Genomic DNA, 27,757 nt, shown 5'->3' with positions numbered 1-27,757 from the left:
GTCAGATAGTATTATTTATACATAGCTGGGAAACTAAAAATGAGTTAATTTTAATTCAATGTTTCAAGATGATTAATATAACCAGATGATACTCAAGAAATTAGTCGGTTATTGGTTATAAGGCCTAATGACTATTTGGCTTTATAGTATAGTTTATGTACTGTGTGTTGCTTGATATTGCCATTTCGTAGTGGTGCTGTCAAGAGGAGAAAGGTTCAGCGGACAAATTTGGCTCAATAATATTTTTATGTGCTAAGGTGCTGAATCAGAGCCAAATTACATTTGATGCATGTGCATTTGTGATGCAAGTAAAGCTGGACTTTTGATCTGTTTATTGTCACAACTGTCTAAAGTATGATGACATGACAGATTGCAGGGGCAGATTTGAGGTTATATTTGGGACAAAGAGCTCCTGAAGTATCTTGAAGGAACTTGCCAGCTGATGCCTGTTCTTAAAATCCATAGGTGAATCTGCATTTATAATCAGGTAAGATCTCTACTTACCGCAATTAAAAGAGTTTGTCACATTAGCTACTGTTAATTTCTAAAAGGTACTGCTAATATTATACAACTGTTGGTGTTATCTAGAGTTTTTAAATACTGTTACAGGAGAGTTATCTGCTCACAAATTGAATTAATTTTTTAAAATTATGTTGTTTGAAGAATAAATATTGGACAAAGCATCTGGATAAACTTTTTCCATTCACCTGAAAAAGGATTTGAGCTGCACTTTAACATTTTGCTCTGAGAAAAGGTTCCCCTACAGTGTAGGGTGAGTACTAAGGTGAGTTCCAGTATGCCAATTGTTAAAGGATAACCAGTACAATATCACAGTAGAATTACTTGTCACACTGTCATGATCAAAAACAGCTCGTTACCACCAAGATCCTGATGGACCTCAACACATCAACATTTGCTTTTAAACAATAATCTTTAATGATGTCATAGTTTTTGCTGCAATTGAAAATAATTATTATTGGAAGATCTATATATTAAAAAAACTAACAGATTTTGCTGCCTCATCTTAAACCTTTGCATGAAATTTACACAAAGTTGAGTAACAGATCTTCTTCACTTACAGGGGAAGGATTTTATACACAGAGATCATCTGCCTTCTAACGTGAGTGCATTTCAATATATTTTAATAATCTCATGTGTGCAATAATTTTCTGTGTTTATATTGAATCAGTTTTATTCTGTTGACTTCATGTAAATCAGTGAGCCATTAATTTTCAAATGTATGGGAGATTAGATATAAAACTAGAAGAGAGAATAAAGGGCACAGGCAAAAACTGATGGTATCTGGAATGTATTGACCTGTAGTGGTAGGGACTGGAAACAGAATTAAAATACCCAACAGAAACTGGGGATGCACTTACATTGAAATGCAGTGTATTTGTTAGCAAAGATTTAGATGGCCAAATACCTCAATCCATGTTGTAACTACTCTGAAAAACAAGAGCATATTGTTCACTGTCATCAATGAATAGTGAAAGTAGCCACAGGGCAAGAATAGAGGATAGATAAATAATTTGAAACTTAGTAGAACGTAATCACTGCTTAAGAATGTAAATTGAACTCAAAAACACTTTATAGTAAATCCTAAATAAAAGAAACCCAGTCTGGTTCATTTGGGTTCTTGCTCAACAGCTGGAAGTTGTGGATGCAGGCCCTCTCTGGATCTATATTATAAAAGCTGACCCTTGTCATATCAACAATGAAGAAAAGGAAAACTGCATAATCTGCATAAATACCTGTTAAGATTCCTCCATCTGTTATGCTCTACTACTGTGTGAACTCTTGCATAATCAAAGTGTATTCTTATTTGCCAGTAACAGCCTCTAAACTTTATGCAGTGCTAGTTTTCACAGTACAGCGTGAAGTGAATGGAAGCATACTGACCCTTGAAAATGAAAATAGAATTTTGATTGGCTAATGTACATGGCAGGATGAAGGGAAAGGTGTATCAGAGGAATAATATTTTATCAACAAGCTAGTGTATGGAGTAATTCCCAAAGAGAAAGTCCTAATATTGATGACATTTCACCAACAGACTTGCCTGAAATTTAGTTGGCCTGTTACTTCCCTGCACTGCTTGCATCAGGTAGAATGTCGTCCTGACATTGCAAGTTATCAACTTAAACTCACTGCTGGTAGATGCCTTACACTTAGACCATGTCTGACTTACTCTGCCTTACTTTGGTGAACCTTGACAATAAAATTGAGGTCATTGTCCTTGTTACTTTTTATTGAGCATTTTCTCTGTGCTTCAGCTGGTATACTGTGTCCTTAAAAGTAAAATAAAATATCTAACACATATTAATTTTCTGGATAAACCTCCCATGAGGGACCTTGTCAAAAATTTTGCTAAAATCCATGTAGGTAACATCCATAACTCTGACTCATTAATCATCTTCATAACCTTGTCAAATACTCAATTAAATGAGTAAGACATGACTTATTCCATACAAAGCCATGCTGGCTTTCCCTAATTAGGCCATGGCTTTCCAAACACTCATAAATATTATCCCAATGAATGCTCTCCAGTAACTTCCCTACCATTGACATGAGACTCACCGATCTATAATTTCCAAGATTAACCCTTCTTGAATAATGGAACAACATTAGCTACTCATCATTCCCCTGAGACCTCACCAGTAGCTAGGGAGGACATGTAAACATTTGTCAAGGCCCTAGCAATCTCTTCTAATGCCTCTGTCAATAATATGGGTTATATCCCATCAGGCACTGGGGATTTATCCACCTTAATGCTCTTTAAGAGACCCAAAACTACCTCCTCTTTTACCTCGAAATGCCCTGGCTTATCAATATACTCAGCATTGATCTCCCTATCCTCCGTGTCCTTCTCCTTGGTAAATACTGATGTAAAATATTCATTAAGGACCACACCCACATCCACCACATTCTCCCTTTATCTTCGGATGGTCCTACCCTCTCCCTAGATACTCTCTTGCTCTTGATGTACATATAGAATGCCCCAGGATTCTCTTTAATACTACTTTTCAAGGCCTTTTCATGGCCACTCCTGGCTTTCCTAATTCCCTTCCTGAGTTTCTGGCTTCTTCATAATCTTCAAGGACTCAGTTTTGTTCTAGCTTCCTAAGCTTTGCACACGTTTCTTGACTAAATTCATCACTTCTCTCGACATCCAAGGTCCTCTTACATCGCCATCCACATCCTTCCTTCTGTCTGGAACATACCTGCCTTATACTCTGTGAATTTAAACACCCTTTATATGTCAGGTGTGGACTCTCTAGAAAACAGCTGTTCTCAATTAACTCTCCCAAGTTCCTGACTAATGCTCTTGTAATTTACCCTACTCCAACTTAATACTCCCACAAGGTCAATACACATGACTGCATGGTCAAACACCTGTGTAATCACATTATCAAGTTCACCAATGACATGACAGTGCTGGGGCTTATCATCAACAATGATGAGATGGCCTACAGAGAAGAGGTGGAAGAGTTCGAGGTCTGATGTCAAACAAACAACCTCTTTCTCAATATCAAAAAGCCCCAGGAGATGGTTTATCAGATAATAAATTCTGTAGATGCTAGAAGCCCAAAGTAACACACACAAAATGCTGGAGGAACTTGGCAGCTCTGGCAGCATCCATGGAAATGAATAAACAGTCATCATTTCAGGCTGTGACCGTTCATCATGTCAGGACCACCAGGCTCAAAAACAATTACTTTCCTGAAGTAGTAAGGCTGATCAACACCTCCACTTAATAACCTACCCCACCACCACTGCTTTATCATTTCATAGAAACATAGAAAACATGCAGCACAATACAGGCCCTTCAGCCCACGAAGCTGTGCTGAACATGTCCTTACTTCAGAAATTAGCTAGGGTTACCTATAGCCCTTTATTTTTCTAAGCTCCATGTACCTGTCAAGGAGTCTCTTAAAAGGCCCTATTGTATCCGCCTCCACCACTGTCCCCAGCAGCCCATTCCACACACTCACTACTTTTTGTGTAAAAAACTTACCCCTGACATCTCCTCTGTACCTACTTCCAAGCACCTTAAAACTGTGCCCTCTCATTGTAGCCATCTCAGCCCTGGGAAAAAGCCTCTGACTATTCACACGATTAATGCTTCTCATCATTTTATACATTTTATTTCCTGTCAGTCATATTAAGTACAGAGACTTCTGTGCCTAGCATCACTTTATGGACATGCATATAAGCTATTTTATGTATTTATCTGTATTGTGTTTTTTTAAAATTATTGTGTCCTTTCTCTTGTGTTTGTTTTGTTTTGCACCAGATCCAGAGTAGCAATTTTTTCGTTCTCCTTCACACTTGTGAACCGAAAATAACATCAGCATACCTTGAGTCATCCCTCCACGTTATGACCTGGTGCTCAGGTTCCCATCCCCCTACCAAGCTAGTTTAAACCCTCTCGAGTAGCACTAGCCAGCCTCCCAGCCAGGATATCAGTTCCCCTCCAGTTTAGGTGTAATCTGTCCCTCTTGAACAGGTCACCCCTGCCCCAGTAAAGGTTCCAATGATCCAAGAACCTGAAACCCTGCTCCCTGCACCGGTTACTCTGCACTTTCGTCATATTCCCGCCTGACTAGCATGTAGTATTGGGAGTAATCCAGAGGTTTTGCTCTTCTGCCTCTTTCCTAACACCCAATACTCGATGTGCAGGTCCTCCTCCCCCTTTCTACCTGCTTCCTTGGTGCCAATGTGCACGATAATCTCTGGCTGCTCACCTCCCCCACCGCCTTGAGAATACCCTATAGCTACTCTGAGACATCCTGTACCCTAGTATGTGGAAGGCCACGCACCATCCTGGCAGACACAGAATCTCCTGTCTGACCCCCTAACTACGGAGTCTCCATTCACTATCATTCCACCTGCATTATCCTTCCCTGCTGAGCCTCAGAGCTGGCTTGGGTGCTGTGCCCTGCTATATCAATCCCGCCCCCCTCCCCCAGCAGTATCCAAAGGGGTATACGTGTTGCTGAGGGGAGCGGCCACAGGGGAAACCTGCACCGACTGCTTACTCCCCTTACTTCCCCTGGTGGTCACCCACCTACTATCACCCTGAGTGTGACCACCTCAGTAAAATATTAATCTCTGAGGTTTTCAGCCTCCCGGATGCTCCTGAGTCTATCCAGCTCTAATTCCCTGACCTTGTCAGTCAGGGGCCGAAGCTCGGTGCCTTTCCCGCTGATGTAGTCATCAGAGAGACCATTAGGTATCCTGCAATCCCTCAATTTCCAGGACGAACATTCCACTACCCGAACATCCCTCCTGCCCACCCTTTCAGCTCTAACTTTTCACACCCAAGTTCCATGATCAAATAAATGATTCCAAGTGGCGCAGCACCCTTAGTCTCTGCCTATTCTCACTGAAACCTGCTGAGTCATCTCATCTCTATGCCACAATATTTAGTTTGTAGTGTAAAACATTTATTTTTTAGGAAGTCATTTACTTATGTTCTCATTCATTCTAAGTGGAGTGTCGAACAACAGGGAATGCAAAATTTTTCCCACATATCAACTGCACCACCCTGTGGGAACCGCTTAGGAACTGTATATCCGGTAAGTGCCACTCAGCATCCTGCACATGCCCACCTTCGCTACACCATTTGGCATTGACACAGCTGGCCCCGGACACTGTTCCTGCTCACACTTGCCATCAATCTTGCACCTTGTACTTGTAGTCAACATACCACCTACAGCAACACTCTGTCAGGTGCAGAAATCACTTTTAGAGTTAGGACCTTACAAGTAAACAAATGGTACATAGAGAAATACAAGCCCTTAAAGCACCTAGTACACCAGGGCTATTAAGGCTCAGGTTCGTTAAGGCTGTTACGATACTCTGGGTCGAGGCTGGCTGGAGTAGATTACCTCCTCGTAGCTCCCCCAAAACAGAACGCCAAGAACCATGAAGCCAGATAATTTCCCTCAGCAATCTTTTTCCTTGTGAATGAATAAATATCGGTGGCATCCCTTCTGTGATGTGGTAAGGATTCCTCATACAAATTCAACAATATGACCTGTTGGCCTGGTGTAAATTCAAATGCCACGCGCAGGGGTGTAGGATCTCCCACCACAAATCAGCACCCACTACTTTGCCGTTAATACAGGGAGATACAAATACACTTGCTCCTGATTAGTCACTGGATATTTAGAAAACACAAAACAACAGAACTGCTAGAATCACTCCCCAAACGCTCAATTCCCTCTGAAATTTGGGCATCTCATATCAGGAATAAAGTTACCCAAATTTCTACCCATCAACACAAATATCATATGGCCATTATGAAATGAGTCTTCCCCAAAACCAATTATATGGGGAAAGAAGTAACAAGTAACAGATGAAGATTCAAAAAAAAGTAACAGATTTAAAAAAACCACAAGAAACAAAATAACTAACTAAACAAACTCAAGAAAAACAGCAGAATGCTGTTTTATTTAGCTGTATTCAGGGGTATGGTTGAATGACAATTAAACAAACTTGAAATAATGAAGCTCAAGGATCTTCAGAATGTGCTGTGTACTGAGAGCTGGTGCTGGATTTGTATGTAGACCTACTTCTGCCTCCTGTAATTTGGGACTCCTGGCCAAATTAGGATGCAATTTTAGTGCAAGGGGACTGCAGGGTTGGGATGGTGGGGGATACCAAGATACTGGTGTGGTGTTGGGATGTAACCCCATCTCCTCCCCAGCTGGTCCCATGGCACTGAAAAGACTGGATGCAGTCTGTCTGGGGATGAGTACAGAAAGGACATATGGTAAGGTGATGACCAGCTGAGTACACCAGTCCTGTGATGGGGGAGCTTCTCAGGTACAGTCTGACATGCCAGACGTTCCCATGTGCTTTACAAGAGATGTGATCAGACCCATCCTGTGATCTGCTGTTGGCAACAGCACAGGAATAGGCCACTCGGCCCACATTAGTGTGTTACCAGATAAAAAGCAAATCAAAAACACTCAAACACTGCTCCCTCTGACCCATACGGGATCCCACCATCTTCCTTACATCCAGGTACTTTTCCAAACATCCCTGAAAGCCTCCAACGTATCTGCCTCTACCACCATACCAAGGAGCACATTCCAAGCCTCCACAGTTCTGAGTAAAAAAACTTACCCCTCCCATCCTCTTTAAACCTACTCCCTCTCACCTTCAAACACGAGAAAGTCTGCAGATGCTGGAAATCCGTGTAACGCACACAAAATGTTTGAGGAATTCAGCAGCATCTATGGAAAAGAGGACTGGGGAAAAATAAGTGTAGTGGTAGATTTAAAAGGTGGGGTGGGGGGGAAGAGAGAACCACCAGGTGATAGGTGAAACCTGGAGGGCGAGGGATAAAGAGCTAGGAAGTTGAATGATGAGATGAAGTGAGAGAGGGAATAAGGGATGGGAAATGGAAAAGTTAGATGGGGGGGGGGGGGTGTGGCATTATCGGAAGTCTGAGAAATCGATGTTCACGCCATCTGTTTGGAGGCTGGCCAAACAGGATGTATGTGCTCTTTCTCCAACTTAAGAAACAAAGTAACAAACTAGAACACTAAACACAAAGTCCACGCTGTACACCTCTTCTTTCAAACTTCCAATGGAACTGCAAAAACTTAAAACAGATATTTCTCACAGAGAAACAGCACACTTAGCAGAGAACAACTGAGAAGGTAAAAGCAACTGGAAGGGGCCCAACACATAGACAGAGTCTCTTAAAGGCAAAGTACACACACACACACACACACACACACACACATTCACACACACACACACACACACACACACACACACACACACACACACACACACACACACACACACACATTCACACACACACACACACACACACACACCGTCAGCCATAACCCTTTTTAGGGAATCCTGAATGGAATGCGAGGAATCTGGCAGGGGGACAAAATGAAACCTTATTTGCTGAGGGCTAGAAGAATAACCGTTCCCCCTTCACAAGTCTCCTTCTCTTGCTTGAATGAATCATGCCCCTTGCAGGACACTTGAACACAAACTTCTGTCACCTGCCCTATCTCATTCTTTAATAGGAGATCAAGTATCACACTCTCTCAAATTGAAACCTTAATGCAGTGATTAAAGAAACTTTCCAGAGCACATTTGACAAACTCTATTCCAACTAAGCCTTTTACAGTATGCAAATCCCAGTCAACATGTGGAATCACTTACTCTTTCTGCCGTATCATTCGGCAATCTCTCTACAAATTTGCTCCTCTGAATCAATTATTGCACACTGGAAATCTGCAACATTTCTTCTCTCTTCTTAGCCTTAGTGAATCAGCTTCTAACAAATTTCCTGCATGTGATTCTCATGTGAATGTTCATGTTAGTGGATGGGATGTTACCTGCTGTTGGTTATCTATGCCAGTTTACACCCCATACAGGTACAGCAACTCCATTCATTACAAGAAAAGGAATGGCTATGAAGGTGAGAAGTAGGTTTAGGTCATTTGCCTTTCATTGATATAATGAATTTATTATTAACACATTTGATTGTCTTTACATGTTTGAATTTGTTTGTATTTAAGAATTTGAAGGCTGTTGTAATATAAAAATTAATACATTTTAATTTATAAACCTTTTAAATGATTGCAAATGTCAGCATTTCTTTCAAAAATAATAGAGCTCTTGACATCACTGTGGAATTATTTTGCCAGAGATTTTGCTAGGGATGGAAATATTATGAGCAGGTAGGTTGGTGAGAAAAGATGGGTGGCATGTTAGCTGTCATGAAAAGTGGGATTCCTACGTACGAACTCCATATTTCTCTTGAAATGTAATGCTTTTTCTGCATGTGAAGAAAGCTTTCTGAGAGCTCTTTCCTCCAATATCTTTGCTAGTCATAGCTCTGACTTTTGAAGCATAAGAATACAGCAGAGCAACAAAGATGAATGGAATCAGCCAATAATAATTGACAGGATTTGGTCTTTTAATTCTCAAGTGTTTACTGCTGATTTTAAACAATAATGGAAATTGTCACCTGATATTAAAATGCCAAAGTGATGCACTTTTCTCTTCCTGTTAGGTTGGCATAGAAGTCTGGTATTTGTGTCTCCATGGACTTCTTTTTTAGAATTTGTGGGGAACTAATAATAATAATAATAATAATATCTTGTACTGAAACCAATCTGGATAAGTTACGAAGCAAAATAAGGACTGAAGTGACAACTTTCAGAAAACATTATGTGTATTTGAATGTGCTTAGCTTAACACTACCCAGGACAGAAGTGAGAAGAGGAATAACAGACATTAAAAATCAACACAACAGTCAGATAAAACTTCGAAGGATGTACTTTCATCAACGAAAACAGGAATCAGCATCTCCACACAAGCATAGGTAATTCTGAGAAGAAGCATACACCAATGAACTTACATGAGAGCACAACCCAGAATAATAAGGACATTATCACCATTAAAGAAAAAGTGAACCAATGGAAGAGCATGACTATCCCCATGATCTGAGCAGACCAGACGTTGATAAAGAAGCGTTGAATGCCTGGCTTGGATTTGGAGACCTCTTCCTACAAGCAGAAGGATTCCTTGTCACAATACAGGACCAGGTGGTTAACACAAAAAAATGATTAGAAATACATAATCAACATGTAAGTGATAAATGTAGAAAATGTCGAGGAAAAAACCAGAAACAATCCAACACGTTACAGGATCATGTAGCAATTTAACACTATCTGATTATTTACACAGGCAAAATAAAGTGGCAAATCTCATTCATCAAAATTTTGCTTTCAAATACAAATTTTGAAATGAAATCACACTTTACTATAGATACAAGCTTGATCCAGTTTTAGAATCAGAATCCACAAGTTAAATTATGACCAATTAGTTAATACAGATAGGACAATCCATAATAACCATACGGATATAATAATTCAAGAAAAACAAGGAAGAACAACTTATTTAATAGGTACAGCCACTCCAAAGATACATAACTTGTATAAATCAATAAATGAAGAATACCTGAAATCTGCTGAATTAAAAGGGGAAATTGAAAAACTTTGGAACATAGTTAAGGTATACATTATTCAGAGAATAATATCTACAACTGGTGTAATGCCAAAGGCACTGTACAATAGCATTAACCAATTAGGGCTACACAGTAATATCTATGTAAATCTTCAGGAAGCCACAATACTAAACACCACTAGAACAGTTCGAAAGTTTCTAGCCATTGACAAATGAACATGTTTGTTTATACCCATACCTCAGGTTTTACCAGCCTGAGCTCAGAAAAAAAAAATAATAATAGTAACGACAACCAATAATAGATTCTGTATTTCTAAATCAAGCTGGTTGGAATAGCAGAAATCTTTCCTGATGTTGTATCAACTACCAAAAAGCATTTGATTCTGTCCCACACTCATGGTTAAAAAAGGTCTTGATACATATAAATGACACCAAATAATTGTGAAATTTCTACAACATCTGATAGGGCATTGATCTACCAATTATCTTTTGAGGGTGATTGTTTAAATTTAGGAGACCAGATATGGACTACCTTTGCAATATTTCTTTGTAGAAATGCTGCTTTGGTCAATTTATGTGGGATTTAAAATTAAAATCTGAATCAAAGTTAACACCCAGGCTTGTTAATTCTGATTTTACATGGGGAACCAATTATCAAAAAGTTTATCTCCTTTGGCTTTGGGACCAACTAAAAGTATTTCAGTTTTATCTTCAGTTAGTTTTGGGGAATTATTTCTCATCCATTTATTTATTGCAGCCATAGCAGAAGTCAGAGAACTTAGTGTATGATCACCATCATGCTCAATCAAGATATAAAATTGCGTGTCATCTTCACAACTTTGGAAATCAAGTTTATGCTCTCTAATGATGTCTCCTCAGGAAAGCATATAGATATGAGGAGAGGAGTATGGGACCAAGGCATCTTTCCTGAGCAACATCAAAAGGTAACATCATATTTCTTAGTAAAATGGTCTCCAGACAGACAAAAAAAAATTCTCTCTAGGAGATATGAGCAAAGCCAATTAAGGGTGGTACCAGAGAGGCCGATCCAGTCCTCAAGGCAATCTAGGAGAATGTTGTAGTCAATTGTGTCAAAGGCAGCACTTAAATCCAGAAGAATTAGAGCTAAGCCTCTTTTGGTATCCTAAGGTCACTGACAATTTTGGTAATGACTCTTTCTGTGCTCTAAAACCTGACTGAAACTTTTCTAGAAGATCATTTTCTTCAGAAAGTTGTTGAGTTGGTTGAAAATAACTTTCTCAAGGATCTTGTCCAGGAAGGGAACATTTGGTATAGGTCTGCAGTTAGCTAGTACCTCACTATCAAGGTTTTGTCTTTTTAAGTGGGGATTTGCAGCCACATTTTTGTAGGTATCTGGAAATTCTAGTTTCAAGAGATATTTTAGTAATTTTCCTAACAGATCTGAATACACTATTAAAAGAGTCATTAAAATTTGTGGTAGTTTTAGGGTCAAGACATCGTGCCCTGACCACACTTTTTTAGGATTGCTAGAAGTTTTCAGAAACTGCTGCCATTACTCATCTGTCTGTCAGTGTTTAAGGAGTTATGAGCAAGTATTTGCAAGGATGGAAGTCCTGGACTTTTTGTCAGTTATTTGTGTTGTTTTTTATTTGTGTACTGTTTTCTAACTGCTCAGAGTTTTCCTGTGATGCAACAGGAACTTAGGGAATTATTCGGTACTTCCTCCGAGGAGGCCATTCAAACAATTTATCACATCCTTCTTCATCAATTTCAGTTGAATGGAGAGAGGTTGTGAAGTGATAGTCCTTTTGGATGTTTGGATTGTTTGAGTTTATTTATGTCACTGTTTTTTATTATTAGTTATCATATTGAAAATTACAAATTTTGATTATAATGACTTTCAAAGGCCTTCTAATGTTTCTGAATGTCAGAAGCATTTAGAAATATTCATCATCTTTTGAAAGCTTTTAAGAGCTGGGCTAAGCCAAATGAGTATTTTTAAAAATCATTTTCCCCGGTGGTTTATGTGTTGGAGCTCATATTTGGCCCTGTCCTGCAATGTGCTGGGATTTTTATACAAACAGTAATTGTGGGCTTTTTTCAGCAAGTTCCTGCAGAAAGTGGGCATTCAATGTGGAAGTCAAAGGAGAGCGAAAGTGGCTCAGTATTTATTGTAAAGTCCAGGGCATTGATTCATCTTCTTATATCATTAAGATCTGTCCATTCTCCCACTCCTACCCAATCAATCCCCCACTCCCCAATAAATTATTGCAACATTAGATCTGGCAGTTTAAATGAAAACATAACACAAAGTTGGTCAGAAGAGGCAAAATCATCAAAAAAATTGACCTTTTCTAAAGGAGATGCTGATTGCACTGACCTGGTGGTGTGCTATTAGAATTAGATCTTATTCAAATAAGGAAATAACTTCAATTTCTGCAGAGGATGTTACAAATCCTTATATTAATGACTCACTTAAGTTTAAATCTTAGGTTGAAAACAAGGTTTTAGAGATGCTCTTTAACTATTGGTATATGTGATCTTGTTACAGTAACTTCCAGTCTCAACGGCTACAGTACCACTTATTTGTTTGATACAATTATCACTTGCCAAGCATGCAAGCAGGAAAGAGACTTAACTTATACAGCTAGGTTTTAGGTGACTGATAAATTTCATCCATGATAAGTTACTTTAACTTCTGCACTCACTCCTATGGATGAATTGTAAAGGAGGTAAGTTTTTAAATATCTTGTCTCTCACATCTCTCACACATACAGAGAGATGATGTTAGGCTTGGAATACTGGACACCAAGGACTGCTAATTTCACTGGAGATGTTGAACATGACTGCCCCAGATACAAAGTTATTGATTCTCTCACTGAGCCAGTGACATTTTTTTTAAAAGATAACCTAGGCATTGAAAGTGAGACTGATTTCTATTAAAAATAGGGTTAAATATCTCTGGTTGAATTTTCCACCTTTAGGTGTTGGCCTGCTATTGTATCTGTAGGTGGATCACATTAAAGACCTGAGATTTGACATAATGAACTAGAGTTCTTCAGGCAGTTGACAGATTTAGTGGTTGAAATAACAATCCTAAAGTTTTTTTTTCAGAAAGACTTAGTCTAATTTTTTTCTGCATTTTTCTCTGCAGATTACTTTTTCTCAGTGGAAAGTTCACCACGTGTTAAGGTGTTGTGTTCCCCTGTCAATCTCTTTCCTCATCATGCTGAGTTGCTGGTAGCATTTTAAATTCCAATATTCAAAGCAGTGGATGAGTCTGAGGATTCCTGTAGAGGTTTCAAATGTCTTGCATGCAGTTTTCAGGAGGAGAACGATTTGACGAGATACAACAATACTGAAGTTATTTGTAGGGGATGCAACACTGTATATATAATGAAGCAAGTGCGTTCCATGGAACAGGACAGGGAGCAGGACGACCTTGTGTCAGTGTGCACTCAATCTGGACGTTTCTTGGTGGGAAAGTTCTCTGTTTAACGTTCCGTGGATTCTCCTGGCAGGTTTGGTTGAAGTAACTATGGCATATGGTTGAAAAAGTAGGGGTTACAGATTAAAAATGATGAACTACAGATGGACAAGGACTTTGATCTTGTGTAGTCTATCACATCTCGAATTCCCAGGAAGCATGGTCAGGAGAAATTCATATGCTTGCACTGCTTGATTCCCTCTACCAAAGGGAAATTAAATTCCACACCCATTATGTAGAAGGCATTGCCTCGATGTGGCACAAATTGATGGGATGTGGTATGCATTTGTTGAAATCAGATGGAATAATTTGGAAGTTGCAGCACAGGTATCCAAGCACGGTGCTTATGATTGGTTTTATATTGCAAGTTAATCCTATGGCGCTGAAGAAACAGACCCATTCTTCCAGTCTCGTTTATAACCTGGGCAAAAGACCAGTGATGTACTGAGGAGGAAATGTAAAGAGTTCCTGGTGTGTTCTGATGACGAGTTTATCGGTCAGCTCATAGCTTGGTGGAGCAAATTGGGCGACGCCCTGCAAATATCTAGCTCAATACTTTTCCTTATTTGTTTGTAGGATGTGATCTTAAATAAGGACATCTTTTCTGCTCATAGTGCAACTGTTCGCAAAAGTGAGTCTCATGTTAAGAGGTCACTAAGAGGCAACCTCACAAAGTGAGCATAGGTGTGGTTCAAACTTTCCAGGAGATAGGGGTTCCAGTGGAGTTTTTATCTCCATTAACTCTGTTTAATTTGGTGGAGATTTCTCACAACGATGAAGTCTGTTTCATGGCTTTTACATGCTTCTTTGTTTTTCTAGTGTCCCCCATTAACCTATCAACTGCATGGATTGATTAATATCTTATCACCAGGTTTGTCCTTCACTCACCTTTCAGAGATCCCTTTGTTCTATCCATCCCTCCTCTACTAGCCTTTCTGCTTTTTTCTCTTTCCAGGTTCTGATGAAACCTCTGAACTAAAGTTAATACTGTTTCTCTTTCCATAAGTGTTCCCCAATCTGCTGTTTCCAGAACTTTAGAGATCACAGTACTCCACAGAGATGCACAGAGTAGAAATAGATCCTTTGAAACCAGCCCCCCCACCCCCCAACATCCATACACAGCTTTTCTCCCCTTTGCTTGCTTTAGGGCTGTACCCTTCTGTGCCTTTCCAACTTAAGTGTCCCTCTAAATGCTTCTTAAATAAGGTAATTGTATCTGTATTTTTTAATTGCAGATTTCCAACTTAGAGTTTTTATAATTTTCTCCCCCCCACCACCAAAAGAAAGCATTTTATGCTATCTGAAATGTTAAGTTTAACAGCACTGTGAATATTAAATTGATGTCAGAAGGGTGCTTTTAAGTGAAGTTGGGGACTTTCAGGCATTCAGTAGCTGAAAGCAGGTATGAGGATCCCTTAGTATTCATACTAGATGCCTGGCACTTATTTCTTTGTTGCCCTCTTAATGAAATTATATAGAAATATGCGGACATTCTGATCTTTTTGACAAATAATATGTGTATACTTAGCTGCAGAAAAACAGGAGAAGAGTTAGCTTATGATCATCCCACAAGATGTCACTATAGTCTTTAATTATACCACAGTGGAAAAGAGGTGTCGAATATTAAGAGCCTGTCTGCGGTTGATCATCATAAACTTGCAAGCTTTGAGATAACATTAGTGTTACAAAATAAAATGTCACATCTTCTAAAAGTTTATAATGTCTAGTTGCATAAGTTGAGTACTTGGCATAGAGCAAGAGAGTAACTGTGGCTAACCAGGCTTGAGGAATTTAAAATGGATCAAAGAATAAGAAATTTTGATACCTGCTGCCAGGAAGGGGATCAATTTTGTGGCCCCTAATAGGGTTTATGCAGGAGCTATGTAGGACTTGCAGCATTTGGACCAGGCCACTCAGCAAGGAATTGGATCATGCACATAAAACTTGTGTTAGCTTGATGAGGCTGAACTTGTCACTCATCCAACTGCATCATTACCTACCTACAATGGCCTCCATGTTTTATGTTGCAAAACATGTCCTGTGCTGCCCTAAGGAATGCTCGTAGTTTCCCTCCTACTCCTCGGTGATCTTCAGCCCCACCGTGCAAAACCGAAGTGGTAATTTCCAGAAGACGACCCACGCTTCCACCTTGACTATCACTTGATTGCATTGCTGGTTTTTACCAAATAGTTGGAGCTGGCTGGACAGAGATCTCCCCATCCCACCTACTGGGAACACTGGATCTTAAAAGAAAACAGATAGCTCAGCAGGCACCTTTGCCCTGAGTATTGGCTCCTTCCACAGGCTTTTAGACAATCTTTGCAATTCACCAGGCTTTTGGTTTGTCAGTCCCATGAGCATTCTTCTGAAACTTGGCCTGATTTGACACCTCCACAGCAAAACAATTCCAGCAGTCCCTAAACACCATTGGTGTCTGATGCCTCCTTCTGTGAGGAGCTGAACTCATGCCAAGCCTCCTTGCTACAGATGTGCCAGACATTGTAGCAATTGCTACAGTGCCACATTCCACACTTCCATATTCATCCTACACGGGGAAAAGGGGAGCAGGTGAGATGGACATTATAGGTGGAAAAAGAGCAATAGGAAGATTTGTCTGATGTGGTCTCATGGAACTGGTGGGTGAGGATAATTATGAGGGATTAAGATTAAGAAGACTGTAAAGATTTGCTTTATTAGTCACATGTACAAATGTTTGTACCTCAAACATACAGTGTAGTGCATATTGATAAGGAGTCAGTACCAAATCACTTGGCCTGTGACAACAGTACATTCAATATATCTATATGTGAAAGGTATGCATATAAAAGAGAACCTGGACCTGCTACAATTTGCCTATCACCACAGTAGGTCAACAGCGTATGCAATCTCACTGGCTCTTATCTCTGCCTTGGATCACCTGGGCAATAGTTGATTGCTGTTTATTGATTATAGCTCAGCATTCAAAACAATCATATCCTTAGTTCTAATCACCAAGCTCCTAAACCTGGGACTCTTTACCTTCCTCTGTGACTGGATCTTTGACTTCCTCACCGGGAGACCACAATGTGTGCAGATTGGAAATAGCATCTCCTCCTCTCTGATAATTAACGCTGGTGCACCTTGAAGATGCGTGCGTAGCCCACTGCTCCACTCTCCCGCTACACCCATGATTGTGTGGTTAGGCACAGGTCAGATGCCATCTATGAACTTGCAGACAACACAACTATTGCAAGTCTTTGAATAAAGGTGAGGAACTGGGAGGATTGCACTTTGAAGAGCCAGGCCCCCTCTGAGTTGAAAAGCCTCCTGCATTCTAGTGATTCTCCATTGCCTCTGAACACTTCAGCCCTCTCCCTCACTCACATAATCATCATACCAAGTGCTTCAATTACAATGCTGGTGAACATTTCACTATTGGTAGAAGTGTGTCCAGTGAGGCTATAAATCCTAAAAAAGTGAAAGAGCATCATATCAACACTGGAATATTAAACCAACAGGTCTCTGTTCTGGCAGATTCTGGCACATTTGTATGATGCTAATCAGTAATCAATCCCCAAATTGTGGATTAAATCTGGATTCATTAACAGGGCTGTTTAATTAGTAGTGTTGCAACTTAGCATACATTTTCGTTCTTTCTCCATAATGACTTCCCTTCAGAACAACTGGTTCCCTTGAACATAAAGTATGTAGAGAGACAGCAAAGGTTAATATAAATTCTGCGTGTGAAGCATAATGAAACATATATATAAAACAAAGGAACAAGCAGGTAGGAGGAAACTCTAAACAACAAAGAACATGCAAATGTGTCTTAAAATGATCTTGCACTGTTCTAAAAGTAAACTCAATCCAGCTGGAGGTCTTTAGTTTGTTACAAAAGGCTGAGATAGCTGACATTTGGAAGGGAATTGGTTAGACCAAAGTAAGACAGAACCCTCTAAATTATAGTTTATGACAAACAGAAGCTTAAGTAAAACATAAAACAGCGTCAGGATAATAGAAAATCAAGCATATCAAAGAAGGAAAAAAATAAATGACCATTTTTTGCAACACACAAAGTATAAGATATTACTGATAGAATAGTCTGTTCTTTGAATAGTTGCATGTTTAAGTGCCAATAACTTTCAGTAATTCATCAGAAAAAAATGCTATCAGTATAACAGCACCTGCAATGGATCATTTTCACTTTATTTTCCCAAATCCAAGAGAAGAAACTAATTATAGTGCAATCTTCATCCCACCACGTAATCAAAGACCCCACCATCCTCTCCTCCCCAACACATTGGACAGTTGATACAAAAGCCCAAAAGCATATACCACCAGGCTTAAGGACAACTTCTCTCCCGTGAATGTAACACTATCCAGCAGTCCCTAAAATGAGAAGATGGTCTCTTGACCTTTCAGTGTACCCTGAAAATTCAGGTTCAAGTTCATTGCCAACTGATTGTCCATAAGTATATGCACGCGCGCACACGCGCGCACACACACACACACACACACAAGAAAACAACATTCCTCAATGCCCGCAGTACATATATCACACACAGCACATAGAACAAAATCCTACCACAAGTAAGTTAATAAACTACAATTCAAATTGCATATGAAGCACGTAGTACAGGTAAACAATACAGTAAACACTAAATGGTTCGCTGTCCTACTGATGAGACCTCTGTAGTTGCAGGGTATTCCTCAGTCTCACAGCCTGGGGTAAGAAGCTATCACCCAATCCTGATGCTCCTGTAACTCCTTCCTGACAGTTCCTCACAGAGATTGTGGGATGCGTGGTAAGGATCCTCAACAATGCTTAAGGGTTGTCATATTCAATGCTTCTGGTAAATGTCACAATAGGAGTGCGGGAGATCTCTGATCCTCTCAGCCGTTTTTATGGGTCTTGTGGTGTGATGTCTTGCAGCTTCCGTACCGTGCCGGTATGCAGCCAGCCAGGGCACTCTTAGTGGTGATCCTGTAGAAAGTGGTTAGGATGGGGGTGGGAAGCCTGGCGCAGATTAATTTCCACAGAAACTGTAGATACTACTGTGCCTTCTTGTCCAACGAGGAGGTCAAATTGTCCAGAATGTGCATAGAAAACAGAACATAGAAATCTACAGCACATTACAGGCCATTCGGTTGTGCCGACCATGTAATCTACTCTAGAAACAGCCTAGAATTAGTTTTCTGCATAGCCCTCTATTTTTCTAAACTCCATGTACCTACCTAAGAGTCTCTTAAAAGATCCTATTGTATCCCCTCCACCACTGTCGCCAGCAGTACATTCCACGCATCCAACACTCTGTGTGAAAAACTTACCCCTGACACTTGTAGCTACTTCCAAGCACTTTAAAACTATGCCCCCTCATGTTAGCCATTTCAGCCCCAGAAAAGAACCTCTGGCTATCCACATGATCAATACTTTGCATCATCTTATACACCTCTATCAGGTCAGCTGTCATCTTCCATTGCTCCAAGGAGAAAATGCCAAGTTCACTCAACCTATTCTCATAAGGCATGCTCTCCAATCCAGACAACATCCTGGTAAATCTCTTCTGCACTCTCTCTATATTATCCACGTCCTTCCTGTGGTGAGGTGACCAGAACTGAACACAGTACTCCAAGTGGAGTCTGACCAAGGCCTTATATAGCTGTAACATTACCTCACAGCTCTTGAACTCAATTCCACAGATGATGAATACCAATACACCTTGTGCCTTCTTAAAAACTCTGACAACATGCACAGCAGCTTTGAGTGTCCTATGGACATGGACCCCAACATCTCTCTGATCCTCCACACTGCCAGAAGTCTTACCTTTAATACTATATTCTGCCTTCAAGTTTGACCTACCAAAATGAACCACTTCACACTTATCTGGGTTGAAGACCATCTGCCACTTCTCAGCCCAGTTCTGGAATCTATGGATGTTCTGCTGTAACCTCTGACAACCTTCTAGACTATCCACAACACCCCCAACTTCTGTGTCATCAGCAAACTTAATAAACCACCTTTCTACTTCTTCATCCAGGTCATTTCTGAAAACCACAGAGGAGGGGTCCCAGAACAGATACCTGTGCAACACCACTGGTCACCGACCTCCATGCAGAACGCAAACCATTTACAACCATCCTTCGCCTTCTGTGGGCAAACCAAATCTGGATCCACAAAGCAAGGTCTCCTTGGATCCCATGCCTCCTTACTTTCTGACTACAGCCATTGCTCTAACTTCTTCAATTTGTTTCATTACATCCTCAAATAATTCAATCAGGCTTGTAAGGTACGACCTGCCCTTGACAAAGCCAGGCTGACTTTCTTTGATGCACACCAAGGAACCTTGTGCTCTTCACTCTCTCCATGGCAGAGCCATTGATATCCAATGGAGAGTGTTCAACCTGTGCCTTTCTGAAAGTCCACAATCATCACTTTTTGTCTTATCCATGTTGAAACTCAAGTTGTTGTTCTCATACCATTTAATAAGCCTCTATCCCTCCTCTCAGTATGCTAATTCATCTTTGTTACCATTGAGGCCAACTGTGGTCTCCCTGCACTACACTTCCTGTGTAACAGTTACATGATATTCTGCGCTTTCTTATTGGTTTTCCTTTCTACTACCTCAATACACTGATATGCACTGAAAATCAGATTGGTACTGGACCCCAAGAAAGGGAGTTTGTGGAGTGCCTCCGGGATGGATTTTTAGAACAGCTTGTACTGGAGCCTACCAGGGCGAAGGCAATTCTGGATCTAGTATTGCGTAATGAACTGGATTTGATAAGGGAACTCAAGGTAAAGGAGCCATTAGGAGGTAGTAACTATAATATGATGTTTTAATCTATAATTTGAGAGGGAGAAGGGAAAATTGGAAGTGTCAGTATTACAGTTGAACAAAGCGAACTATGGAGCCATGAGGGAGGAACTAGCCAAAGTTAACTGGAAGGATACCCTAGCAGGGATGACAGTGGACCGACAATGGCAGGTATTTCTGGGAATAATACAGAAGGTGCAGGATTGGTTCATTCCAAAGAGGAAGAAAGATTCTAACGGGACTGTGGCTGACTAGGGAAGTCAAGGACAGTATAAAAATAAAAGAGAAGTACAACATAGCAAAGATGAGCAGGAAGCCAGAGGATTGGGAAACTTTTAAGGAGCAACAGAAGATAACTAAAAAGGCAATACGGGGAGAAAAGATGAGGTACAAAGGTAAGCTAGCCAAGAATATAAAGGAGGATAGTAAAAGCTTCTTTAGGTATGTGAAGAGCAAAAAATTAGCTAAGACCAAAGTTGGGTCCTTGAAGGCAGAAACGGGTGAATTTATTATGGGGAACAAGGAAATGGCCGACGAGTTGAACAGGTACTTTGGATCTGTCTTCACTAGCGAAGACACAGACAATCTCCCAGATGTAATAGTGGCCAGAGGACCTAGGGTAATGGAGGAACTGAAGGAAATTCACATTAGGCAGAAAATGGTGTTGGGTAGACTGATGGGACTGAAGGCTGATAAATCCCTAGGGCCTAATGGTCTGCATCTCAGGGTACTTAAGGAGGTGGCCCTAGAAATCGTGGACACATTGGTAACCATTTTCCAATGTTCTATAGATTCAGGATCAGTTCTTGAGGATTGGAGGATAGCTAATGTTATCCCACTTTTTAAGAAAGGAGGGAGAGAGAAAACAGGGAATTATAGATCAGTCAGCCTGACATCAGTGGTGGGGAAGATGCTGGAGTCAATTATAAAAGATGAAATAGTGACACATTTGGATAGCAGTAACAGGATTGGTCCGAGTCAGCATGGATTTACGAAGAGAAATCATGCTTGACTAATCTTCTGGAACTTTTTGAGGATGTAACTATGAAAATGGACAAAGGAGAGCCAGTGGATGTAGTGTACCTGGACTTTCAGAAAGCCTTTGATAAGGTCCCACGTAGAAGATTAGTGGGCAAAATTAAAGTACATGGTATTGGGGGTATGGTACTAACATGGATAGGAAATTGGTTGGCAGACAGGAAACAAAGAGTAGGGATTAATGGATCCTTTTCAGAATGGCAGGCAGTGACTAGTGGCGTACTGCAAGGCTCGGTGCTGGGACCGCAGCTATTTACAATATACATCAATATACATTGATTTAGATGAAGGGATTAAAAGTAACTTTAGCAAATTTGCAGATGACACAAAGCTGGGTGGCAGTGTGAAATATGTGGAGGATGTTATGAGAATGCAGGGTGACTTGGACAGATTGGGTGAGTGGGCAGATGCATGGCAGATGCAGTTTAATGTCAATAAATGTGAGGTTATCCACTTTGGTGGCAAGAACAGGAAGGCAGATTACTATCTGAATGGTGTCAAGTTAGGAAAAGGGGAAGTATAACAAGATCTAGGTGTCCTTGTTCATCAGTCACTGAAAGTAAGCATACAGGTACAGCAAGCAGTGAAGAAAGCTAATGGCATGTTGGCCTTCATAACAAGGGGAGTTGAGTATAGGAGCAAAGAGGTCCTTCTGCAGTTGTACAGGGCCCTGGTGAGACCACACCTCGAGTATTGTGTTTAGTTTTGGTCTCCAAATTTGAGGAAGGACATTCTTGCTATTGAGGGAGTTCAGCGAAGGTTCACAAGGTTGATTCCTGGGATGGCAGGACTGTCATATGTTGAAAGATTGGAGTGACTGGGCTTGTATACACTGGAATTTAGAAGGATGAGAGGGGATCTGATTGAAACACATAAGATTATTAAGGGATTGGACACACTGGAGGTAGGGAACATGTTCCCGATGTTGGGGGAGACCAGAACTAGAGGCCACAGTTTAAGAATAAGGTGTAGGCCATTTAGAACGGAGTTGAGGAAAAACTTTTTCACCCAGAGAGTTGTGGATCTATGGAATGCTCTGCCTCAGAAGGCAGTGGAGGCCAATTCTCTGGATGCTTTCAAGAAATAGATAGAGCTCTGAAAGATAGCGGAGTCAACGGATATGGGGAGAAGGCAGGAATGGGGTACTGATTGTGGATGATCAGCCATGATCAGATTGAATGACGGTGCTAGCTTGAAGGGCTGAATGGCCTACTCCTGTACCTATTGTCTATATGATGAAATGATCTGTATGGATGGGATGCAAAAACAAAGTTTTTCACTGTACCTCTGTACATCTGACAATATCAACCAATTCACCTTTCCAATCTACTTGGACCAAATTCCAAGGCTCCAAATGTATTTGTGGATTAATATTGATACTTTTGGAATAAGCCTACTTATTTGCTTTCTGTATTTTGAAATACAGCATGGAACAGGCCTTCTAGCACTTGGGGCAGCTCCACCAGCAATCCCCGATTTTAACCCTGACATACTCACAGGACAAGTTACAATGATCAATGAACCTACGAATGTGTACGTCTTTGGACTGTGGGAGAAAACTGGAGCGCCCAGAGGAAACCCATGCATTCTACCAGGAGAACCTACAACTCCTTACACAGGAACTCTGAGCTCTAACTCTTCGAGCTGTAATAGCGTCAGGCTAACCACCTCACTACTGTGGCACCCACTTGCTGAGCTGTTGAGGAAATTTGTGTTTAGTTGTTGCAAATGCAGTGGTTGGTCTGAAAATATTATTTGTGGCACACACATTGTTGAGTGTTTGTTGCAGTGCATGGTTGAGAGGACAATTGGCTCTGAGTCAGAAGGCTGTGAGTTCAAGTTCCACTTAAAAACAGGAGTATGGTGACCTGGCTGACAGTTCAATACTTAAAAAAAAAACACATCAATCATTAAATGAAATGCTAATTGAAGGCTCAACTGGTTATTGAATATAGATTCATGTGTCAGTTAATTTTACAGTTTTAGGACCAAAGTGAGTTTCTTTAGGAAACTGGCCAATGAAAAAACAGCCTTGTTCATCTCACTGCCTTTAGTGAAGTCTTTGTTTGAAATGGCTGCTACCATTATGAAATCAGTCAGCTATGCGAAGCACTTGACAAATTTTGCAGGTACTTTGAAGGGCCATGTCAATAAATATCTCTTGCCTTTCACCTATTAAGATCCTTGGCTAGTCAATGAACAGGGAAATTTATTAAGCTATCTTGATTCCAGGTGCTATTTCTTTCACTTGTAAGTTAAGAAGCAAATGTGGTAATTCATCTGCTTCAAAATGAGACAAAAACACAAAAACTGTTTTCAATCATATCAGGAAACGTTGTGTGGAAGAAGTAACTGTTGTAGATCAGAAAGCAGAACATGGTTGTTATGTACCAGGCAAACAATGGAAAGAAACCTGGGTTGATGCAGTCTGGCAATAATAAATGCAACAATGGAAAGCTGCATTGAGTTTTATGTAAAATGTCCACCTGTTGTGTTAGTTGGAAATTATGTGACTGGAAAGTGAAGCAGGTAAGCTTAATGAAAAGCAGATGTTAAAATTCTTGGAATTGATATCCAATACTGTGAAAGGGTTCACACATCTCAGTGAAATAAATAAGAGCTGGTGAACAAATCAGGATGTAGTATTTTAGGATGTAGGATGTAGCAAGGTTAAATTAATGTCTTATTTATTCCAGGTAGCATAAGGCTTGATTTGACCATGTCTGTTACCTTAACAACTTAATAGCTTCAAAAACATAAAATATATTAAAATCAGTTCATCAGCATGAAGAGATATCAGACTCCAGATGACACTCCAGATGGTGTACTTTGTTACAGAAGAAAAGGAACTTGAAAGTGCATTTCAGAAAATTATAGATACTTTTTAACATGGAAATCTCCCTCACTGAGCAGACTTAATCTGGGTGAGCACTGAGCCTACATTCATGGAACCCCTCCATTGACTGCGGTGAGGTTTGCAGGGTTGGTGACACAGGTACATGGCAGATCTTGAGGCATCCTGGATTCTGTGGACCCCACTGCTATAAATTTTGCCAGAAAAGTGGTCATATGCACTGAATGTGTCTCTCCCTCAGTGGAGAATAGCTTCTCATCCTAAGATTCAAATCTCACCCAGCAAATACCTCCAGTGCTTGGAGTTCTTTAAAGATCCCAGATCTGAAAGTTTACCTGTTTATTTTTCTACAGATGTGGGCTGACTTCTGTCTCTGATTTTGCTTCAGACTTCCAGCAGATTGATCTTCACTTTCTGGGAAATCTTTGACAGCTTTCTAGCTTGTGTGAAGAAAATTGGTTTATGGCAATTTCAGAATCAAAATCAGGTTTATTGTCACAGATATTTGTTGTGAAATTTGTTGTTCTGTGACAGCAGTACAGTGCAAAATATATATATTGCTATAAGCTACAATGGAAAAATAATGCAAAAGAGTAACACCATATCACAAAATTTATTGTAAAAGAATTAGCATTCAAGAGTTGATGGTCTGTTCAGAAATCTGATGGTGAAGGGAAAGAAGCTGTTCTAAAATGTTAAGTGTGCCTCTTCAGACTCCTGTGCCTCCTCCCCTGATGGTAATAATGAGGAGGTCTTGTCTTAGAGGGACTTTAATGATGGATGCTTCCTTCTTGAGGCATCACTAAAATTGTCACTGAAGCTGATTTAGAAATTGAATCCATTTTATTTGGTGAACATTGCCAATATAAACTCACTTAAAATGTATTATTAATATAAATAGTTAACCCCTGGTGCCACCTCAGAGGATGGCTTATTCCAAAGAATTTTTTTTAAAAGTATGACTTTATATGTCCCACAGTTGTCTAATTCTGATCTTAACTCAAAGTTGGACCATAGCCTCTCTCAGCACCATGTCGGTTTGTCCTTTGTATTTGTGAACACTTATTTCAATGGGGATGCTGATCTAGCAATGAGAAGATATAACATTTTGTGCCTTGTCAACATCTATCCAAATATAGATTAATAAGACTGGTAAAAGACTGTCCCTACAATGCAATATGGCAATCTTTCAATCAACCTAGAACAGACATATAGTTTCTTGGTCACGATTAATCATGAGCTAACGTTGATAGCGCAAAGCAAAGCTTCAGTAGGGATATGCCACATCCTCTGTATAATTTCAGACCATCAATGATCTCAAATCAGTAAATATCAGGCATGATGACTTAAAGGGACGTGGTAGTTCAAAGTTATTGGTGCCACATAAATATATTGTGTTAACATGCCAGTTAAGATAGAGAATTATCCAATGTATTTGAAGTAGGATGACTGGAGATTCATTCACAATATCACAAAATTTAATGTAAATAAGTACAGAAACGCACAACAGATGAGTCTGTATCTGTGGAAAGTGAAACAAGTTTAATGTTTCAGATATGAGACACTTCCACTTTTTTTCCAAAGGTGCTCTTTGAAATGCTGAATGTTTCCAGCATGTGTAATTTTCTTTTGATTTTCATGATAGAATTTATCATTTAGAAAATTGATTACATTGTGCCAGCTTCACAGATGAATTACTGTTCAATGGCCGTATTCCTAGGACTGAGCCTCTGTGCTCCTACAGCTCTGCATGAGGACAGAGTTCAGTTTTGATATGATGCTCTGGAATACTGCCAGTACTGGTCTTTGGAGGCAAAGCAGCAGCATTCTGAGTTTCTAAAGAGGCAGCATGAGTTGTTGGGGTAATCAGCAGAGCTTCCTTGATTGTGGTCAGTGCTGTATGACACACTGTGATGGATATTTGCTTCCTGGGCTAGTAAGCCTCATGTTTTGCCAAGCTTGTCTTTCTAAACACAGCAGCTGCCACTTGTAAGACCAAGCAGCCAATGAATATCATGCTTTAGCTTCTGGTTGTAAATGGGAGGCTGTTTTCTTAAAATGTAAATGGCAAGCAATATTCATCTTGAGGTTAAAAACACAGCTTTCAAAACAAGCTCTCTCTGGGGAGCAGACTGCTAGCCTACATCACCTGGTTTATTGCTGCTCAAGAGGTACCGTATAAGACAATGAGTTATTAAATTTTGCTTGTCTCAAAACAGACAATACTTCGTTGCTTCGTTCAAGGAAGTATGGAGAACAGGTGGATAATATCATTTAGCATACCAAATAATTGATGTGTTTGTAGTTGGAAGGTTTATGTACTCAGAGAAACTAGCTTTACAGCTTTAATTGGTAGCTAGGATCTGTGGCTCCAAAACATTTGCAAACCATTTGTGTAAAAAACATGTCTGAGAAAATATGCTCAGAAATAATGGCAAAAAACCAGTATAAATGTAGAGAGCAGTTCAGACTACTTACAAATGAAGTAAAGAACATCATGAAACCTGAAAGTAAAAGAGGGGGAATTAGAATCCGTTCCCCTGGCTTTGATTTCTGCAATGGATGATTTGTTCATTTGCATCATTGGTATGTGTGTTTTAGTTTATAGGAAACGTACCTGTGTTTTGGCAATGCTTTGTAATTTGAAAATGTTTGAGAGAACAATCCTCTTTGAGTTTTAAATGTGTTTAAGAATATGTTTGGATTTAAATACGTGTCACTGAAAATAAATAAACAATGTATTAATTTACTTTGTTAGCTGGAAGTGTCTTTTCCTTGGTAGGGAGGAGGGACCCACCACTCAAATGGAGGGTATTGGCAGCTAAACTTGTTGTGGGGAATAAACAGACAAATGAACTAGTCTTTGAAGATTGAAGATTGGGTAATTACAGAATAATCTCACTTTTGTGAGAGTTCTCGTGGCTATTTATATCCAATAGGATTTAAGATTATTGTTTGAATTTATAACTTTACTTGTCAGCAAAACCAATACCATCACAATACAGATGAACTGTTAATTATATGGTTTGTATGACACCAGCTAGGTTCCTACATGCTCTTTTACATTGTCCACAAGCACGTTATGCCACGAGACCTTTCATGGTAAACAGTAGTCATTTTCAGCACATTGGACCCTGAGTTCTTTATTTGCATTCCCATAGCAGAAGTAAAATGTCATCTTGGGAGAAGATTTCCTCCAAGTGTATTGAAACGGTGAATGTGCTTTGTAAATGTGGCACAGCGGAAAACTCTTTCCCTTGCTACTTTACAAAATGTTCCTTTGAGTCTAATTTTAAAGAAGATAATTAGTGCTTACAGCATGAATATTGCTGAGGTCATGCTCCCCGATTATCTTTAGTACTTCATTAGGGTAAGTGCATGTTGTTCCTCCGATGAACCTTTTTCGAAAGATTCTCAGTATCAGATCTTATTGTCCTGAGGTCAGTTGAGCTGTAAACTGGGATTTCAGAAAAAATAAATGCAAAATATGGAAATGGTTTCGATATTTATTTTGATTCTCAAATATACTAGATATACTGTGGAAAAACTTCTTGCTTTGTGTAGCATTCAAACAGATCAAGCCACACTTGA

General features: G+C 39.9%; 1 long non-coding RNA gene across 2 annotated transcripts; it reads left to right on the top strand.

Annotated features, from left to right (window-relative positions):
- The first annotated feature begins 355 nt into the window (after positions 1–355).
- Positions 356–26,876, top strand: LOC132392355 (uncharacterized). Of its 2 annotated transcripts, none has more exons than XR_009511504.1 (6): positions 356–487; positions 1,082–1,120; positions 5,493–5,579; positions 8,415–8,458; positions 10,891–10,955; positions 24,520–26,876. It is a non-coding gene; the product is annotated as an uncharacterized LOC132392355 (long non-coding RNA). The 2 variants fall into 2 exon arrangements; XR_009511505.1 differs by having other exon boundaries at positions 10,769–10,955.
- The last annotated feature ends 881 nt before the right edge of the window (positions 26,877–27,757 follow it).

Source organism: Hypanus sabinus, chromosome 4 (genome assembly GCF_030144855.1).
Source record: "Hypanus sabinus isolate sHypSab1 chromosome 4, sHypSab1.hap1, whole genome shotgun sequence".
Classification (NCBI taxonomy): Eukaryota; Metazoa; Chordata; class Chondrichthyes; order Myliobatiformes; family Dasyatidae; genus Hypanus; species Hypanus sabinus.
Note: the sequence above shows the minus strand (reverse complement) of the source record. Positions and strands in the feature narration are given on the sequence as shown.